The 17,091-nt window shown below is 44.9% G+C and overlaps 1 protein-coding gene across 11 annotated transcripts in view; it reads right to left on the bottom strand.

Moving 5' to 3' along the window:
• The window catches only part of CNIH3 (cornichon family AMPA receptor auxiliary protein 3), a 372,243-nt gene that overhangs the window by 109,080 nt on the left and 246,072 nt on the right, over positions 1-17,091 (bottom strand). The window lies entirely within an intron of this gene.

The raw sequence follows: 17,091 nt of genomic DNA, 5'->3' as shown, positions 1-17,091 counted from the left end.
ACACTCCCATAATTCCCATGTGAGGGACCCAGTGGGAGATCATTGAATTATGGTGGTGATTTCCACCACACTGTTCTCGTGGTATTGAATAAGTCTCACGAGATCTAATTAGGGGTTTCCACTTTTGCCTTTTGTCTTCCTCATTCTCTCTTTGCCTGCTGTCATCTGTGTAAGATGTGACTGGCTCCTCCTTGTCTTCCACCATGATTGCAAGGCTTCCCCAGCCATGTGGAACTGTAGGTCCAATTAAACCTCTTTCCTTTGTAAATTGCCGGGTCTCAGGTATGTCTTTATCAGCAGCATGAAAACGGGTTAATACATTATCTAAAGGTTAAATTATGGACTTGGAAAGGTTATTTATGAAACAAGGTAGAAAGGAACCAGTCAGTAGGGGAGAGAGGTGGAAAAGTCAAGATTGGTCTCCTATGTTAGAAAAAATTTTCCTTAAAATATCAATTTGCTCTTAATAAAATCACAACAGGTTTTGATTTTCATTCTATACTGTTTCTTTTTGAAAACTTCTCACATTCATGTCTTAGAATGTGTCTTGCTGCTTTCAGCTTTTTTCTCCCCATGAAAAGGCCTGAGATGCTAACTCTCTCCTTCAACTTTTTTGCTAGCTCTTTTAATGTTTTTCCTCTAGTTCTAACTACTGTAGTGGCCTGATGCTGAAATGTTTATCTGTAAGGTCTAGAAAAGCGATGTTTTCTTCCAGTATAACTTGATTCTGTACTCTTGGCTTTTCTTGATTATGTCTGAATTGTTCCATGTAACTGGCAAACTTCTCATGCTGTTCCCCTGCTCAAAGTACTAGTTTCCCACTTTCCTGTTGCCTTTATAAGGTTCACTCATGACCCTGGACATACTCTTCCCGTGTCTGATTAATTCAAGTACTCTTTTCTCATCAGGTTGGGCTTTCAGGTTATCTAAGTGAGCTTCCCATAAGGAGAAGCAATCACGCTGCAGAAGGTCTTTCTTTGCCTTTTGGTAACTGACCCAAGAAGCAGATTTTACATTTTACTAAGAGAATTTCTATCTCATCAAGTTTTTGATTAATTAGGAAAAACAAAATTTAAAAGAATTAAGGTTTTTACATCCATGTAACTTTCCGTATTGATTTTTAAAGTCCTTGTGCTATTAAGTTACAGGGCATTGACTCCTGGGTCTGAAAAAGGCACCAACTTCTGCTACATCCTAAACACTGACACCTGTCAAAGCCTCGTCTGCAGACCCAGGAAAGGGTGACAAAACAAACTGCTTTCATGAGACACAGGGCCAGAAATTAAAACTATTCAATCCCTCTAGGCCCAGGGACTATAGCAGAAGAGGTGGGCACGTGAGATGACAAGGCCAATTTTGAGGAGTAAAATTAGTTGTCTTTCTAAAAACTAAACATTAATATCAAAAGCACACTGATGCAAGACCAGCATCTGGGCCTCTGTGTCAGAATAAAAAGATTTTCTTGAAGCACTGATCTGCTCTAATAGAAAATTATAAAAGGTTATAAAAGGTTTATGTAAATGTCAAATTGATTAAAATTAGATAAAATTGTTTATAAGGTTTTATTGAACTTAGCTTTAACATTAATAATACACTATATAGAGGTAAATTCGATTTTCTCTTTTGAACAAAATGTATAATATTAATAAGAGGTAGTAGATTTCTGTTTACCTTTTGAGTTAGCTGCAGGAAAAAAAAAAAAGACGGGAGAGAGAGACAGGTTTAGTTGGCCCCACGCTGTCTTTGTTGTCTTATTATTTGGCAAAGTGGATTTCCTATCAAAAGTAAAGGTCAGGGTTTGTTTTTTTTTTTTTAATATTTGAACTATCATTCTGGCTAAATGAAAGACTATTCTATAGTGACTGTGACCCTATTTTGTGAAATCAGGTGTATTAAACCTCTGATATTTGATAAATTTCAAGTTTTAAATTCAGTCTTTTTGGCCAGGCACAGGGGCTCATACCTGTAATTCCAGCACTCTGGGAGGCAAAGGCAGGCTGATTGCTTGAGCCCAGTTCAAGACCAGCTGGGCAACATGGCAAAACGTCACCTCTACAAAAAAATACAAAAATTAGCTGAGCATGGTGACACACACCTGTAGTCCCAGCTACTTGAGAGGCTAAGGTTGGAAGACAACTTGAGCCAGGGAGATTGAGGTTGCAGTGAGCCATGACGATGCCACTGCACACCAGCTTGGGCGACAGGGCAAGACCTGATCTCAAAAATAAACAAATAAATAAATAAATTCAGTCTTTTTGACCAAAAACTAATTTTTTAGCTATTAGGGTCCCTTGAATTCCAAGAGAGACGTATTAGGCTTATTTGGTATGTTAAAATTATATACAAAGCATTGTCATATACTAAATGTTTAACTTTCTTTGGGTTATATTTATATAAATGTATTATTGTTGTATATTCCAAAATCATATGAGATTCCCAAATTTCTGATCTTAGTATATGTTATCAGTAATAACTATGATTATCTTAAACTGCTGCATGCCACAGAAATAACCAATCTTCCTTGTCAATTGTGTCCTCAACCATGACTGTCCTAAGACTTTTGTCGTCCACAATTGTTTTACTTTGATTCTTCTCAAAAACCAGTTTATAATCAGCTACAGTCAAAAACTTGCTTCTTTAGGGGAGTTCATGAAAAGGACTCTTGAATGCAGATTTCTGATAACTTTGGAGATTGTGCCACTGGATTAGAGAGAAAACTTCCAGGACTCTTGTTGGAGGGCTGATGAGTTCTTGAGGATTACTGGCCCAATATCAAGCAGAACAGGACTAATTGCATGGACTGAACTAGTAGAGGACTGAAATAACTTTTTATTATGTCTTTTATTTGAAATATTTCTGATTGTTTGGGTTTTGGTTTTCAGAGTCAAGAACACTTTTTCTTTTGAGCTATTTGTAGCCTTTAACAATTGAGTGAAATGAACTCTCATCAATAAAATTTGAAGCATATTTCTCTCTCTCTCTCTCTACCCTATTTCTCCAGAATTTGAAAACTACTTGTGGTGTTCTGAGTTTATGGCTTAATATATGCTTTGTATGCAAACCGTAGGGGACTGGCTTTATGATGACAGGCATATTAACCTTATTTTTTGGCTTTGGGGTTTTGGCTCTTACATTGATTTAAGGTCTAAGGAGTGTGTGCTCACCTCCATTCCTGTCTGGCCTAGAACATTTAACTGGCTGTAAGTCTTGGCCATAGGTGTCCTAATGAAGGACAGGATGGGCCCAGGGCCAGTAGCCATACTACCCTGGCAGTGATATGGGACAAAATAAAAGCTTGGCCATTAATGTTGCCTCTGGCATATCGAGACCAAAAGAGACCAAAGTATAAACAAAGTCTTAAGCCCCCCATCAACTGAATGAACCAACTTGTAACCAAGGGGACTCCAGTTGCCAAGAGACAAATCTTGTCTAGGAAAAGGTCTTGCCTCTTGCCCTGCTGAAGATACAAGTAGCTCCCAGAAGTGGGCTGGCTCTTAGTCCCTTCGAAATGTATGGAAGACCATTTCTCCAACTCCTAGACTCTAGATCATATATAAAATAATTAAGAAATATATTAACTACTGTCTCTGAGCTTGCTTCCAACAAGCTCCAGTTCCCTACAGATGTGCCTCTCCACTCTTTGAAACTGGAGGATCAAGTCTGGTTGAAGACCTGGAAATCCCACTAGGCTGAAGACCCGCCACAAGCACGATAAGTCAGGCCTTTTGAAACGCTGCTGACCACCCACTCATCTGTCAAGTTAGCCAGCACAGATTGGGTAAAACCAGTCAGTCCCTCTGGGATCCCTCTGGAGTAAATAGTCACAGTCTTGTGAACACAGCCCCCCACCCCACCCCAACCCCCGCCACCCTTACACCCAGCCAAAGATCCTAGATAAGAAATCATAAAGGGAACATGCACTTTTCAGGTCATTGTTCTCCCCCAGACCCTAGCTTTTCGCATGTGGGATGTAATGAATCAGGAAGACGTTTTTGGTAGGCTTAGGATTGTTCTCTTGGATTCCCCAGTAGACCCACTCCATATTCTCTGCTATTTTAAAATTTGGTTTATCTATGCTATTAATCACTTTAGTTCAATGTGGCCTCAAATGTTGGTCAAAAAGCAAAATAAAAGTACACAGATCATGGTCTTCCAATGCGCCAGATGCCAACCAGGTACTTTGAGTATTTCCCATTATAAGTGCAATGCTTTCATTCCCTCTCATGATCCCACAACCACCTTCCTCGGCAGAAAGCATCCAGGATTGATGGTCAGATTCCCCATGATTGAGGAATTGATCAATAGAAAGGGGAGGGGCTGAAACTGCCCCAACTGTTCAACAGAAATGAGGCTTCTGGTTTTTTGAATAAACATGGAAGTTGACATTCCTGGGTCTTAAAATGTGAAATTTACATTTGTCTCATCTGAGTTCCTTCCTTAGGAAGCTGATCATCAGACAAGAAGCTGAAACTCACAAAAATCACCACATCCAATGAGACGGCATTCCCCGTGTCCTTCATGTTTGCTTCCATACTACACCTCCCTAATTCATGCTTTCCCATGCATAGCTACACTCTTTCCCCACTATACAAATCTCCAATTTTAGTCAGCTGAGACAGATGGGTTTGGAACTGATCTCTCATCTTTCTGATTGATGTCACCCTAATAAAAAGGCTTCTTCCTTGGCAATAACTTATTGTCTCAGTAATTGGCTTTCCATGCAGCGAGCAATGGACCCCTGGGTGTTTTGCTAACACTAGGTGTTTGGAAAGTTGGAGAACAAAAAAAGTGGAGGTGAGGTTCTCCAGAAAAGGCCTAGACTGCAGTGTTCTGTATTGCTCATTAGGAGTGGCTCCCTGTAGCTTGGAAGCCCACTACACTGACAGTGACATTGACAATGACTTGTGAAAACCGAGGAGTCTAACTAGGATTCTCCCTCCTACTTGCATGTCCATTTTCCTTCAGCCCAAAAGTTAACTGTGCTGAAAAGCCTCCATTTACCTTTCCAAATCCCTCCTCACCCTTCTCCACCCTGCCTATGGCCCTGGTAGGCTCTGAAGAATGCAACATCTGGCCTTCCTTGCCCTCTTGCTTCCCATTACATTAGGCCAACAGGATGCATCAGCTGAAGACACAATCAGCTGAAGGATCTTATTAGGGCACCTATTGCTCAGTTCCCTTCCTGCTATTGTGGCTTCACAGTGTCTCTACCTCTCCACATGAGGCCCTAGCTCCTTCAGAAGACAGCCTCACCCACTGCAGCTCCCAAGAAGTTCTCCCAAGAAGTTCAGCCTCCTCCCCTCACCCCTTCACACCTAGGAGTGGTAACAGCTTCATGGGTTGCTAGATCCTGGTGCCACATCATCCCTGTTGATTTCTTAACCCTGTACCTCCTCTGTAAATAATCCCTTCATCAAACTTTCCTCAACTGCCCCCTTTGCATGTGCAATCTGTTTTCTAACAGGACCCTAACAGGTACATGAGCCAACGAGAGACCTGAAGGTTAGGTCAAGTTGTATTTCCTAAAGACTCTGGATATATTCCAGCATGTAAAGGGATGGCCAATCAAAGTTTTCAACATTCTACACCACGGGGATTGGAATTAGTTTGGCCTAGAAAAGTTTCAAAGCAGGTACTACTCGTTATTAGTTATTAAGCAGAGGTTTTTTTTATTAAAAATCTCGGTAATGCTCCTGTAGAGTATCTGGCTTTGAGCAATACAGCTTCTTAATGAATTCTCCAGAATGAATGATTTGCAAAGTGTGTCCCTAAGTAACTAAAGGAAGTGACCTGCTGTATGGAGTTATTGTGTATAGCCAATTAAATTCTGCAAGGCATTTGCTGATTCAGTCTTTAGAAGTAGGCATCAACAGTGGCTAAAATCAGTGTCTACTGAGGTCACACCTAGTTTATGACCAAAGAAAGGAAGAAAAAGTTGTATATCAGCATACAGAATATCTTCTTTATTAAAGAAACAAACAAAACCCAACTCTACAGCAAGGAGGCATGCATCTGGGCTATTCAAAAGCAACTTAAAATCTTTTTTTATTGTTGAGATGGAGTCTTGCTCTGTCACATAGGCTGGAGTGCAGTGGTGTGATCTTGGCTCAATGCAACCTCCACCCACTGGGTTCAAGTGATCTCCTGCCTCAGCCTTCCAAGTAGCTGGGATTACAGGTGTGCGCCACCACAACCGGCTCATTTTGTATTTTTAGTAGAGACAGGGTTTCGCCATGTTGGCCAGACTGGCCTCAGGTGATCCACCCGCCTTGGCCTCCCAAAGTGTTGGGATTACAGACATAAGCCACTGCATCCAGCCAAATCGTTTTTTTTTTTTTTTTTTTTTTTTTTTTTTTTTTTTTTTTTTGAGACAGGGTCTCACTCTGTCATCCAGGCTGGAGCACAGTGGCACAATCACAGCTCACTGCAACCTCAACCTCTCAGGCTCATGTGATCCTCTCGCCTTAGCCTCCCAAGTAGCTGGGTGTGGTAGTGCATGCCTGCAGTCCCAGCTAATTTTTTTCATTTTTTAGTAGAGACAGGGTTTCACCATATTGCCCAGTCTGGTCTCAAACTCCCCGCTCAAGCAATCAGCCTGCCTCGACCTACCAAAGTGCCAAGATTACAGGTGTGTGCCACTATGCCCGGCCTTAAACTCTTTAAAGGAAGAGAGGCTAAGGCCCAGCTGCCTTCCTTTGTTCAAAAGGGATATAGGAGGCCATACTGACTCTTCAGGTAGTTTTAAAAAGCAATAATAACTGAGAGTTTATATTGAGTTTGTACAGCTTCACCAGTTCACAGAGTGAATACTAAAGAGAGATTGCAAAGTCTTGTATTTTCCTTAATAGATTTCTTCACAGGAGAAGTATGTAAAAAATGATCAATAAAAATACAGAAATACCCGAAACCCCATTGCTCCTCATCTAAAACACCAGACTGAGAAACACAGATTCCAAAATTTAAGGAAGAAAAACATAAAATTTAGATGAAATGTCTAATAAACTACAGTTGCTTTTTTTTTTTTTTTTTTTTTTGAGGCAGAGTTTCCCTCTTGTTGCCCAGGCTGGAGTGCAATGGCGCGATCTTGGCTCACTGCAACCTTTGCCTCCCGGGTTCAAGTGATTCTCCTACCTCAGTCTCCCAAGTAGCTGGCATTACAGGTGTGCGCCACCACACCAGGCTAATTTTGCATTTTTAGTAGAGACGGGGTTTCACCATGTGGGTTAGGCTGGTCTCAAACTCCCAACCTCAAGTGATCCGCCCGCCTCAGCCTCCCAAAGTGCTGGTATTACAGGCATGAGCCACTACAGTCTTTTAATGATGAGGTCCTCCCAGTTTGAAAAATGAGAGCCAAAAAATGGTTGGCAAGGAATATGTAGCCTAATCAATAATTTAGTTTAGTTACCAAACCTCAGCTAGTGACACACCTGGGCTGGCACAAAATGTGCCCCCTTCCTCCAGCTGGTCTTCCAGTGGCCTTCCACCAGCTGGGAATTTCCGGTGAGTTGTGCTCCTGCCGCATTCCCAATACCTTCACCCTCTGAACACCTGTGCAGCTAGAGTTGCTGAGACCCTCACATGTGGGCTTAGGCAGAGAGAAGCAGCCCACGTGTGCTGTGCCAACCCTCACCAGAGACAGAAAACAAATTAGCAGCCTGAGCCCCACCAATTTGTGCAACCTGGATTTAGTTTTGCTTCCGTGGGCTTGGTTTCTGGAAGTCCAGAAATGAGCCCTGGCATCTGTGGAGCCCCCTTGCTGTCCTTCCTACTCCTTCTACTTTTATGTGGTATGTGCAGCCAGGCTCCATCCCCAGCCGCCCACCCAGTAGAGGACTAGCTCGCCATATCTGGAACACCTATCGGGGGCCCAACGCTCCACTTAGCTCTTGCCTACCCCCCTCCTAAGGGGCCTTAAGTCCCCTCTTCTTACCTCACTCCCTTTCTTACTACACTAATCAACTGATTCGAGTCTAGCTGACAGCAAGCTGACTGACTGCTTGGAATGGACACTTCTGCCAACCAAACTTTCAATAGCACTTCCCTACTGCCAGGTCTGAGTCCTGCCTGCTAAACTTATCAAACCTGTTAGCTCTTGTGCACAGACCACTCCGTAGCCTCTTTGGAATGCAGCCAGGTTATACTCCCCAACCTTATGTCCAGTCCCAGTCCAGGAATGTTAAAGTTACCCCAGTCCACCATATAGATCTGCTTGCTCCCACCTGGTCATGCCTCTGACCAGAGGCAGCACACAGGGAAGAAGGGTCTGGGAGAGGTCACAAGGCCCGTTACCTGCCATCCCTTAAAACCCAGAAATCCCAGGTCGAAATCCCAGGCCAATATTCCTGCTTTGCAAGAATATCCAACAGGTCAATAATGTTATGAAAGTTTCTCACCCTCACTGTTGGCTAGGAAGTATGACAAGGGTGACAAGGACATATCATTTTATATCTAACAGATTGAAAAAAGTTTTGTGATAAGTTACTGTTGAGGAAGCAGGGGAAAAGGAGCCCCCAGCCATGGCTGGTGAAAATGTGAACTGATAAAGTCTTTGGAAAGCAATCTAATAATATCTATTATTAATAAAAATACATATATCCTTCACTTGGCAATTCCCTGAGGATTTATCCCATTGAAATAGATACCACTAGGTAAGAATATATGCCCAGGTACTGTCTGAGATCACAAAAAACTAGAAACACATAAAGTCTAATCAATAAAAGCATGATTGAATAAACAGTGACACATCTAAATTTGGAATATTACGCAGCTCTGAGTTAGACCTTTACCAATTAACTCAGAGGGACTCCCTGAGCCATTATTCAGTGAGAAAAGCAAGATGCAGATGTGCAAAACCAAAATCAAGACATACTCTAAAAAGCATTAGTGTTTATGTAAGATTACATGAATACAAAGAAACAAATGAAGGATATACACCAGGCTGCTAACACCAGCAACCCTGAGGATGAAGGGGACGGTGGTTGGAGGAAAGAGTTAAGCAATGACAGCAACAAAAACTACAACTTTTTTAAAGTGATGGTAAAGAAAACCAGAATGTGTGATGTACCATATTGATTATGTAAAATTATGCATGTGCGTCCGTAAAAAGACACATGAAAGTACAGTTACCAGAACGCTAACAGAGGTTACCTTATTACCTAGTTTCCTTATTCCTGTACTGTTTGTATTTTCACAAGTGATTTTTTCCCCTATAATCAGGAAAATACTCCCCACACTATTTTGCCATTGTTTTCTTTTTCATTTCCCTGCTTTTCTAACTCTATGGTTACTACAAACTCTCTACTTCTCACTAAATTAACCACATCATAGAAACAGCTGCCCACTGCACTAGGCTCGATGTTCACTGGGGCTCGGGGGTGTGTGTGTATGTCCGTGTCCCTCTTTCCGTCTCTGACTTTCACTCCAGCCCACCATCTACTGGAAACTGAGCCTCCCCATGTGAAAAAGCACACAGAAAACTGAGCACTTGCTCCAAAAGACCCCATCAAGCCAGTGTCTACACTGAGCATCTGCGCTCTGTACTCACCTCCTTTCCCCTTGCCCAAGGAGTCCAGATCTTAACCAGCCTTGTGAGGAGCTTTGCCTGAATTCCAGCAGCAACAACAGGGGCTCACTAGAGACCCAAGGAGTCTTCTCCCCTGTCATCCTCTCAGGAGCTGGGTTCTGATGAATCTTTCCTGATTTTTACTCCCAAAAAGAGAGTTTGTAAAGCCTCTAAATCCTCATGCACATAGAAAGCCATTTATGAACAGCATGCCAATTTGCTAAAACAACTTTTGTTGTTGCGGATGTTTAAATTGGAGCAGTCCTTCACTCCACTGCTCACCCCTCCACCCCCACCAAGTTTTGCCAACACAACAGCCCCAAAGTCCCAGAGCCAAGAACAGAACTAAACGCAAGGTCAGCCAGGTCAGGGGCTGCTATCCTGTGTGAGGGAACAGAGCCAGGCACTTGGCTCTGGTGTTTATTTGCACATTCTTTTACATAAATTTGCATGTTGGCCTCCATAAGCTTTACTCCAAGTATTAATATTTAAAATCAAATTGGTTCATTTGTGCAACCTCCAGGAAGTATGTACTCACCCCCCCTGCTTGATCGAGTCCAGAGAAACTTCTATCCCGAGGAAAAATGCTACTTAGACAGAGTGCCCTGGCCCCATACTCCTCAGTCTTCACAGTGGAGATTCCATCCTCAGCCTGGAATAGGTTATTCAGTCTCCCAAGCCAACCCTGAAGATGCTCCCCAGCCTCAAAAGCTAGTTAAGGGTGTGGCCAGTGTGGCCAGAGGCCTGCTGTTGGAGAATCGGTCACTGTTATCACCCTTAGGCCACATGTAATGCAGAACTTCAGCTCCTGCACTTGACACACAACACTTGGCACCTGAGGAAGAGCATTTTTGTAGATAATTGTGCGTAACACCTACCACCCTTGAAGGCAGAAATCACAGCTTGCTATTTCAAAATTCCTGCTATTTCAAAGACCTCTAAGATTCTGTTAAGAACAATTTAGTGCAGTTGTCTTTCTGCCTGGCTGTTTAAGCCTGCACACACTCTCCTCGATTTGGATTTACAACAGAGAGATTATACAAGCAGTGAAGGGCAAGCTAGACACAAAGCAATAAAGTCAGTCCTCACAGGTGTAAATACTGCCCAGGCAGACTCTGCATTTGGTGGACTGGCCCAGGCAGACCCTGCATTTGGTAAACTGGACTGGAGAATGGATCATTTTGCAATGTACAGAGGAGGAACCGCTGGGATTTCTTTGCTTGGGCAAAGTTTTCCCCAAGTTTCTAGCTATCCAAATGAAGCCAAGTAGATTTCAAAAACCACTGTAGAGAGCCCTACTTGGGGCTTAGAGTTAAATATGGGATTCACAATTCATCTAATAAATTAAACTGAGCACCTATTGCATAACAGGCTCTGTGCTGGAAATTAGGTGTATTAGTTCCTACTGCTGCTACAATAAATTATGACAAATTCAGTAATTTAAAGCAACACTGTTTATTATCCTACAGTTCTAGAGGTCAGAAGTCCAAAATGGTCTTGGAGAGCTAAAATCAAGGTGTCAGCAGGGCTTACTTCCTTCTGGAAGCCCTAGGGGAGAAGCTGTTTCCTTGCCTTTTCCAGCTCTCGGAGACCACCGGCATTTCCTGACCTCTGCTTCTGATGTCACATCTCTTCCTCCGTCTCTCCTGCCTCCCTCTGTCACCTATAAAGACCTCTGTGATTACACTGGCCATACCCAGATAATCCAGGATAATCTCCCTATCTTGAAACCCTTGACTTAATCACCTTATATGGCAGAAGGGACTTTGCAGATGTAATAGTCACAGGTTCCAAGGATTAGGACATGAACATCTTTGGGGGTCCCTCAGTCTGCCTAGTGCAACTGGTGAGCTTCATAAATAAGGAAAGAGCCACCACTGATGGGCTGGCTGAAGAAGCCCGGGATTCAGAGAGGAAGAAATTCTAGGAACAAATGGTGGTAGATCCTTCACAACTCAAGATAAATCATACCTTCTGGGTCTTCTATTTCCCTCACTGCTAAAGGGGATTTTGTAGTGGTAGTTGGAGCTCATGCTTGTAGCAGGGCTGAGAACCTCCTTGCTCTCGCCCCAACAGGAAGGAACAGTTACAATCTGACTGCAGAACCAGACTAGATCTTGCTTACTAAACAGGCAGGGTCGCTGTGCACCAAGATACTCACAAGGCCTTACAGGCTGCTCCTTATGTCTACACCATCTTCAGAAGCATCACTGGGGGAAGTAATTGGGCCAAAATCAGCATTCCAATATCCTTCTCTAATATCGCCTCAATATGCAAACTCCCCAAGCCCAAACAGTGTAGTTTGCTCCTAAATGACTCTGAAGAATGAAGACTACCTATTACAGTACCTGATACGAAACATTTAATGTATGAGTAAATGAGTGGAAAATATTCTCCTTTTGTGCTCTTTTCTTTGGTAAACTCATCCCTTCCCACAGGTCCCATTACCATTTTTTTCTTTTTTTCTGAGACGGAGTCTGACTCTGTCACCCAGGCTGGAGTGCCATGGCATGATCTTGGCTTACTGCAACCTCTGCCTACTGCGTTCAAGCAATTCTCCTGCCTCAGCCTCCTGAGTAACTGGGATTACAGGCACCTGCCACCACACCCAGCTAATTTTTGTATTTTAATAGAGACAGGGTTTCACCATGTTGGCCAGGCTGGTCTCAAACTCCTGACCTCAGGTGATCCGCCTGCCTCAGGGTCTTCGTAAGAATCCCAAAGTGTTGGAATTACAGGCGTGAGCCACTGCGCCCAGGCGCCCACTACGTTTTCTAGCCTGCTTCACTCCTACCTGGACACAGCTGGTTCTTCACCCTCTCCCCAGCTCCAGATCCAGTTTCCATCCCAGGTTCCTCCAGAACCTCAACATGCCTGAAACAGAATTTATGAGTATACGTCTCCAAAAATTCCTGCCCATTCCCGTAACCAGTACCCTAAGGTAGAACAGTTTCAAAGCCTGGCTGAGTTTTAACTCTGTTCTCACCCACCTGCCACTATCTGTCCAGTCACCTGGCCCACCCAGCCCCTGTGCCTGCAGGCTCCTTACGCCGATCTGGGAACCACAGCTGCTGTCCTCCCCTCCCCTCTGCCCTGCTAGCTCCAAGCCCACCTTCTCTTCTCCCCTGTGCTACCCAGCCACATATCCTTGGCTCTGTCCCAGCCTCTGTCCTCTCCAGAAGTAGGGTTAACACGCATTCTCCCAAGTTTCCAGGCTTCACTTTCTCCACAGGGCGCTAACCCAGTTTACCGCTTTGGTTCTCATCATGAACATTTGGTCTCAGGTAAGAATCTCCTGCCACAGCCTTGGCCACACAGACCCCAGTCCCTGGCAGTGACTGCTGTCCCAACTTCTGCCCAGTCACCACCCTGACACACAGGCCCAGGCAGGGGGGTGGTCAGACACTCTTGTTCCACCTCCATGGACAAGCAAGCCAGACTACTTAAGGGTTTTCCACAAGATACTCTCACTATTTGGTCTGAGGAAGAAATTTTTTATCGGAGGAATTCAAACCCCCTTTAATTATCAAGCCCAGAGAGGCACTGAAATGTGACTGTAGGATGGGCACAGAGGCTCACGCCTATAATCACAGCACTTTGGGAGGCCGAGGCAAGTAGATCACTTGAGGCCAGGAGTTCAAAACCAGCCTGGCCAACATGGTAAAACCCCATCTCTACTAAAATTACAGAAGTGAGCTGGATGTGGTGATGGGCACCTGTAACCCCAGCCACTCAGTAGGTTGAGGCAGGAGAATCACTTGAACCCAGGAGGTGAAGGTTGCAGTGAGCCAAGATTGCACCACTGTGTCCCGGCCTGCGTGACAGAGTAAGACCCCATCTCAAAAAAAAAAAAAAGTGATGGGTCCATGTGTGACAGCAGCCATGTCTCATTCCCCTCTTGAACTAAATCATTTCCTCTTGAGGCCACGTGCTATATGGGCTCTAGGCTAACTGACACCAGATTGTCCTAAAATGTCACACACTGGACACCAGCACTCATACTCTATAGTTCACCAGTGTAGGGCCAATCACTAACAAATGTTATTTCTGTAAATCGGTGAGAACTCCTGTCAAACAACTTTGTATTGGCCCAGGCTTGTCCCCTTTTGCCTTTAAAACCCTGCTTATAATAGGCTGGACATGGTGGCTCACGCCTGTAATCCCAGTACTCTAGGACGCCGAGGCAGGAGGGTTGCTTGAGTTCAGGAGCTGGAGACCAGCCTGGGTAACAGAGCAAGACCCTGTCTCTACAAAAAATGCAAAAATTAGCTGGGTGTGGAGGCACACCCCCGTAGTCCCAGCTACTTGGGAGGTTAAGGTAGGAGGATTGCTGAAGTCCAGGAGGTCGAGGCTGCAGTGAGCCATGACTGTGCCACTGCACTCCAGCCTGGAAGACAGAGTGAGACACTGTCTCAAAACAAAAACAAACAACATGCTTGTAACAAAGGCCTAAAGGAGCACTCCCCAAGGCAACTAGGAAGTGTGTCCCGGGCAGCTGTCCTCAACCTTGGCTCAGATAAACTGTATTAACATTGCCTCAGTTCTTTCTTTAGGTTGGCAGAACTAATCCCTCTTTCTCTTCATCTGTCAAAATGCTCTTAGGCCCATATAAGTGCCACTTCTCTGTGATGTCCCCAGACGTGACCTTGAACTGAACCTCCACTGCAAACCTCTGCTGTCTTATGTTAGAGTTACTATCTTAGACCGTGAGACCCTGAGGACTGGGCCTTTATCTAACTCTTTATATCCCATATAATTATGTGCTTGCTGTGACTGATCAATGGGTGCTCAATAAGTACGAATGTAATTAAACGCAACTGGATTCCCTAAAGGGCTACCTAGCACAATGCCCAAAATAGCCTGCATACTGTCAAGGGGAAGAGATGATCCGACCTATAAATTAAACATGGCCCATGCTTCTCTACTGCATCTCCTCACTGATTCCTGCCCTTTGGCCATTTTGGTCCTTATTAATTCCCTTGGAGCAAGATGGCCAGAGAAAGAGAATGTACTAGAACATAAATTCCTCCATGTTGTGGGGTGGGAAGTGGCAGTAGGGAGTGGTGGACATGACTGGAGCTTGGAAGTGCTTTTCTTTAGGTTTCTAGGCTCCAACAGATGTGAACATCCACTGGTCACAATGAGTGCTGCACCTGCTGCCACAGCACAGCCTTCCAAGTTGAGCCTGCTCCACATATTACCCCAAATTGGACCAGGGCCTAAAACTTACCACTCACCATATTTTGGAAATAAGCACATCAGGAGCAGAGACGGAGTGTCACCACGTGACGGGAGAGCATGGAAACGCTCGGCACCGCTGGCTCAGCATCTTCCACAGCACGCTCTGTAACAGGCATGCAATCCAGTACAACGCCGACCAGAGGCCCAGGGGAAAGGAGGCCAAGCCAGGTCTCTCTGCCACTTCTTTGGGGATTGCCCTTCAAGAGGTGAGTGTACCACCTCTTGGTGGCTGAGTCTCCTCTGCAGCACCAAGCAATGGCCAGACACCAAACAGGGCAAGACCCAAGAAAGTAACATAGGAGAGAGGGGGCAGAGCAGGGCTGTGGGGAGGTAGTGGGAGAAGAGAGAACAGATCAAACATGGTGGGGAGAGGCACAAGGTAAGCATACAGTTTTTGCTTGGTAGAGACCTCACTCCCTCCTGTGTATTTCTGCATCTTTAAAACTGAAATAAAAGATGCTGAGCACTCATAGAGAAAGTGAGCAGAGTTTCACACTGTTTGCTGCTCCCAGTGGTGAGGCAGCCTCCATTGCCTTCCATAACCATCCTCACCCAGGGACTGAAATGCTTCCACTGTCTCTAGTTGGCCACACAGAGATCTCAGCCACTACCTGCACGGGGTCTGTCAGCAGTACAGAAGCCTCTGTCCTTCTCCAGTGCCCCTAGCTCAGAGGTGCATGCACTTGGCTGCTTACACTTAAGCAAGTTTCCAGCACTGGCATTTGCCTGAGCTTCTCTGGGTATCTCAGAAGACATTTGAACTTGGAGGTGTCCTCAGCACCATCGCTGTGCAAAACCTCAGCCCTCTAGTGGCAATGATTGAGCATTACAGCTTGGTGGAAGAAAAACATTGTTCGGCATACAGCAGTCAGGTATCTGTGGGATAAAGGACAGTTATCTGCTTGTGGTAGGAGAAATTTAAAAATGGATGAAAACAAAGCTAAAGGTATAAGGGTCATAGGGATGCTTCTTTGCTCCCTTGAATTGTAGAATTTGTTTAATTCAACAAATACATTCTGCTGCATGCCAGGCAGAATGTTAGAGCCAGACATCGCCTTGGACATCACTTGGTGCCACCTTGTATGGGGAATCATCCACTAGAGATCTTTACAGCCACTTCCACACATTCAGTCAGCAAGCATGCATTGAATGTGCAGGCCCTGCTGAGGTGCTGGAGCAATGGCTACGAACAAGCCCCACTCAGGCCCTGCCTTCATGAAGCTTTCGGGCTAAGAGGTCCCCAAGGTCACTTGGCCTCTACTACAATGCTAATACCCCACTAGATCTACCAGGGTTGCTGCCAACCTCCTACTTCCAGTCTCAGAGACACCAGGATGGCCTCAACTGGTCTGAGCCACAGCATTGAGACAGCCAGGTAGGAAGGAGTCCTCAGAGAAACTCCAGCCGACCTGCGCACTGGGAGGAATGCACCCTGGGGTGGAGCCTCAGAAGTTCCCACCATTTGCAGCGGGAAGGGGCCCACCCCCCCTCCCTTCCTGGGTAGAACCTAGGATTTAATCCATGAGGCAGGAAGCCTATACTAGAAGGATTCTCGTTCTGCTGAGTCCCTGTTCCCCTTTTTTTTTTCCTTTTTACCCAATAATTCCCATTATTCTCAGCCTTCAAATTGTCTGCGAGTGTAATCTTTTGTGGCTATGTGACAAGGACTCCATCTTTAGCTGAACTAAGGAAAAGTCCTACAACGGAGGGAGGCTGCCCAGCCTCCATGAAGGCAGGCTCTCTCCTCACACACCAGACCCACCACATCAGGCCTTGCCCTCATGACTCACTCACTGTCCCGTCAGGGTCTCTCCAGCCAGGTCGACTGGCCTGCAGGGCCCAAAGCAGGCCAGTGTGGTTACACTGAACACCTCACTGCATTTTCCCTAGTTTCCTTAAATCTAGATGAGCCTCATGTAGATGTGACTGGAACCGATGTCCAAAAGATGCTGCAAATAAAATGCACTGCAGACACAGAAACCACCATACTGGAGTGTAATTTCTCATATTACATTTGTTTTCTCTAGTTGACTACCATCTCCTTCAGTGCAGGCCTTGTTTTGTTTCTCCCTCTATTCCCAGGGCCCAGGATCCTTGGCAGGTATTTGATAGTTGTGAAATAAGCAGATGCATTTGAGGACAGGAATACAAAGTGAATACACAAGTGCATACACTCCAAACACACACCTTGACCATCAACAAGGCCACAGAAAGGCTGCAGATCTTAGCTCGTTGACACAGGCAGAAATGGAGGACCCTTTAGGAATCTCAGAGGAGAACCACACCTT

Source organism: Rhinopithecus roxellana, chromosome 8, assembly GCF_007565055.1.
Source record: "Rhinopithecus roxellana isolate Shanxi Qingling chromosome 8, ASM756505v1, whole genome shotgun sequence".
In the NCBI taxonomy this organism is placed as follows: Eukaryota; Metazoa; Chordata; class Mammalia; order Primates; family Cercopithecidae; genus Rhinopithecus; species Rhinopithecus roxellana.
This window is presented reverse-complemented; position numbering and strand designations above follow the sequence as displayed.